Raw genomic sequence first — 4,370 nt, 5'->3', positions numbered from 1 at the left:
AGGGGCCGGCCTTCGAAGGCCAGTCCGGGGGTACCGGGCCGCCGGAGTCCCCCTCCCGCGCCGCCCGCGCCGCCCGCGCCGCCCGCGCCACCCGCGCCGCCGCCGACGCCGCCGCCGCCGCCGCCGCCCACACACTGCGCCCGCCCGACCGGCCCGGGCCTTTTAAACCTGGACCGTACCATCTGCGCGGGGGGAAGCCCGACCCGCCCGGAAAGGCCGGGGCCGCGGCGCCCCCCCCCCGGGGTCGAGCCCCGAGAGGCGGGCTTGGGGCCCCCGGCGCGGATCCCCAGGGAGGGGCGCCCTGAGGCCTCTGGGCCCGAGCGCTGAACGACCTCAGCCCGCACCCCCCCCAGCTTGCAGTGGTGGCGTCCTCCTCGCTGAATTGCTCCCTCTCACCCCCCCTCCTCCACCTTGGTGGAGCCTGAACCTTAGGCAGGCAGGCAGGCGGGGAGGGGGGGGGGGAAGAGAGAGAAAGAGAGAGGGAAGGAGGTAGAGGAAGAAGAGAGAGAGAGGAGGGAGGGAGGGAGACAGGGGAAAAGGGAGAGAGAGAAAGAGAGAGACAGGAGACAGAGAGAGACAAGGAGGGACGGAAAAAGGGAAGGAGGTAGAGGAAGAGGAGAGGGAGAAGAGGGAAGGACAGGGAGAGAGAGACAGAGAGACAGAGAGAGAGACAGACAGAGAGAGAGAGACAGAGAGACAGAGACAGAGACAGAGAAAGACAGAGAGAGAGAGAGACAGAGAGAGAGACAGACAGAGAGAGAGAGAGAGAGAAAGGAGGGAAGAAGGCTGGCTGGCTAGCACTGGTTTGCATCCTAGAGAGTTGCTTGGGGAGGAGTGAAACAGGCCAGTCTCCTGTTGCTGCTACTGGGGTCTAATCCAAGTTCACCTGCTAGGGTCAGAGGCTCCTTCCAGGAGGCTCCTTCACACTCTCCCCCTCCCATCAGTTACTATCTGTTTCAGGCATGTATCTTTTGGGGGGCAGCCTCTGGCTATGTCATAGATCCCCTTTACCTCCCTAAGTCCCCCACAGAATTCTTTCTCTTTCTCCCTCCCCTTTGCCTACCTTCTGCCCTCCCCATTATGAAGGAAGGTAACCCCTTCATCCAACTCTGCAGCTCAGGGCCACACTGTTCCAAGGCCTGGCAGTACACAGCCTGTGGCATCTCTAGCTACCCCCCCCTTCTGCTCCCCTTCCTCTCCACCATATTGGCCGTCTGCCTCCAACATCCTTCAGCCTCTTCTCAAATTCTCCATTAAGCCACTGAAAAACATTTGACCCTGTCTCTCCCCTCCCCATTCAATCAAGTCCCAGGTCTCCCTAGCCCCTGTCATTTGGCTTTCAGTGCCCTTCACAAACTGACCCCCTCCTCCTATGTTTCCAGTCTTCTTCCATGCCACCCACCCCGCCATTCCCAGAATAAGCCATTCCGTCTCATGCCTCCAGACCCTAGTGTCCAGGCTGGCCAGCCTCAACTCCGCCTATCACCATCCCAGGCTTCTTTGAAGAACCAACTCAAATCCTCTTTTTCCAGAAAGTCTTCCTCAGTGTCTCCATTGGAGTAAGCAGAGCCTCTGCTTCTTTACTGGCTCCTTGCATGTTGCCCCCCCCCCCATGAGATTGTCAACTGCTTGAGGGCATCCCTATCTATGCCAAGTCCTTCTGGAATGACTGGTTGCTACCAGGCAAAAGCCACGGCCCAGGAGCTCATGTCCCATGCCAACTGTAAGCAAATAGGAGGCAGAAGAAAGCGGAGTCCATCAGCCAAGGGCAGGTCCTGGCCTGCATGGGGGTCAGGAATGGCTTCCTGGAGGAGATCAACTTGAGAAGAGACTTCAGGGAAGCTGAGAGCCTGGGCCTCCCCCCATGAGGGCCAGGCCAGGGTCTAGAGGTCAATGGGAGTTACTGAATCAGGGAGAGATGAGAGTGTGGCTGGAGGGGGCAGTTCAGAAGGGTTAAGAAAAAAGGTAAGAGGGGGTCATCTTTAAAAGGTAAACAGAGGCAACAGTCAGTGGATGGAATGGGGGGGGTGGGAAGGGGAGATGCTTAAACTTCACAAAGATCATTTTGCTAGCCAAGTGGATGCCAAGGATGGACTCAATACAATAGGGAGAGACTGTAGAACCAGACGTGACACTAAGGTGGCCAGCCTGGGGGACTGGGAGGATGTTGGGGGGAGGGTGGTAGGGAAGAGGAGAGGCTTTGGGGGAAAAGATGAGGACTAATGGCTTGGGCCATGTAATAGAGGGAAGGCCCAGAGTGGAAGGTTCCAGAATTGGTTTTGTCTCCATGATACCTTGTTTAAGAAACTTGGCCTGGTAGTGCAGAGGTACAGACCTGATTGTCACATTTCAGTGCACTGCTTAGTCTGCCAGAACTGTTCCCCCCACTCATTATAAAAGAAAGAGGAGGATGGGGGAGGGGGCAATGCAGGTGAGTTTGAAAGAAAAAACCAATACAATTTCTTTTTCCAAAGAATATATTTGATGATTTCAGATGAAAAAATCCAGTGATTGGCCTTCTCAGGGAGGGGCAAAAGGGGAGGGGGTGGAATTTGGCACTCCACATTGAAAAAAACTCAGGTGCAAGGTTGCTTTTATATGTAATTGGGAAAAAAGAAATCTCTTAGTTTGGGTTAGTCCTCCAAACAACAGACAACCCCAAAGTAGAGGAATGGCCAACCAAGTCAAGATCCAGACTTGGGGAGCCTTGGGCCAGGTTGAAGCTAGTCAAGTTGCAGAGGAAGAAATGAAGTCATCAATGAGTTAAGAAAAATCAGCTTCGCAAGTTTGAGATCAGGGAGGCCTGCCCAAAAGGAGGTTACCAGGGAGAATATGGCAGGCAGAGGACCTTCAGGAATTCAGGGCTGCCTTTGGATGGGCAACGGGCCCTTCAGGAAGAGAGAAGTCATCGAAGGAGCAACCATGTGGCCCCCTCAGACTCCATTGGGAGGACTAAGTTGAATTCTGGACCCCAGTTTCACAAGGCAGGGTGATGATGATGGGAAGTTTCAATTTCATGCCCTAGAAGAGTGGGCTGAAGGGACAGGGACCGGGAGCCTGGAGATGAGATACCATGAAGGGGCTGAGGGCTGTGCTCAAGTATTGGAAAGACTAGGCCATAGAGAAGGGATGAACCCCAAAAGGCAGGACCAGGAACCACAACAGAGGGGCATGGAGGCAAGCTGAGGACAGGAATCGGGGTTCAGTCATTTTCCATTGTGTTTGACTCTTTGGGATCCCATTTGGGGTTTGCTTGGACATTTCCTTCTTCAGCTCATTTGACAGAGGAGCAAACTGAGGCAGATGGGGTGAAGTGGCTTGCCCAGGGTCTCAGGGCTAGGTGACTGACTCTTCCTGACTCTAGCTGCCACCTAGTGAACCCAGGGGTGGGAATGCTTCCTCAACTTGATTAAGAGCTGGCTGCCCAAGAGTGGAAGGGACTACCTGGGGTGGGGGAGGGGGGCTTATGGCTATATGGTGGGGCCATAAGCCTCAATCCAAGGCTCTGCAATTTTGTGAATAGCCAATGGCAGCTTCACTGGACCCCTGAACCCAGGATTTGAACCCATCCCCCCCAGCCATCCAGACTCCATCAACAACCACCCAATCCAGGGGCAGCTAGATGGCACAGTAGAGCACCAGCCCCGAAGTCAAGAGGACCTGAGTTCAAATCCAGCCTCAGATACTTCATAATTACCTAGCTGTGTGACCTTGGGCAAGTCACTTGACCCCATTGCCTTAAATAAATAAAAAAATAAAATCCCTATTGGCCCAGTCCACCCCCATTCGTTAGACCGTCAGAGGTAGGAACTATCGGCACTGGGATGAAGTTGAGACATCTCCCCTGCACACATTCATATACTCCCCCCACATACCTACCCATAATACATTCCACCCCCACACAGCCCACCTCCCTCCTCCAGAGCCACAGACCCCCACATCCACCACCCTTTACTGCCACATAGCCAAAGACACCCCTCAGCCACAGGTCCACACCCTCACAGCCCCTCCCCCACATCCATCCATCCACATTGACATCCATCCCCATTTTAGCCTTCCCACAGCCAGCACACCCTCATGTCATTCCCCCCAACCACAGATCTACAACCACCCATTCCCCATCCCCACCCCCAACAGGAGGCAGTCCAATAGTGCCTGGGACATGTGACCCTGAGCAGGTCCTGGGCCCTCTTTGGGCCTGTTCCCTCCTTTAGATCATGGAAGATTTGGACAAAATGACCTGACTAGGTTCTCCTTTGTCCAAGGTTCAGGAATTTTACACAGACACAAGTCCCCTCTCCAGTTCTATTCTTGACCCCTCCCCTTGCCACCCCCCTATACAGCCTCCAGTCCACCCAATGATTAGCAAG

Source organism: Macrotis lagotis, chromosome X (genome assembly GCF_037893015.1).
Source record: "Macrotis lagotis isolate mMagLag1 chromosome X, bilby.v1.9.chrom.fasta, whole genome shotgun sequence".
Lineage (NCBI taxonomy): Eukaryota > Metazoa > Chordata > Mammalia > Peramelemorphia > Peramelidae > Macrotis > Macrotis lagotis.
This window is presented reverse-complemented; position numbering follows the sequence as displayed.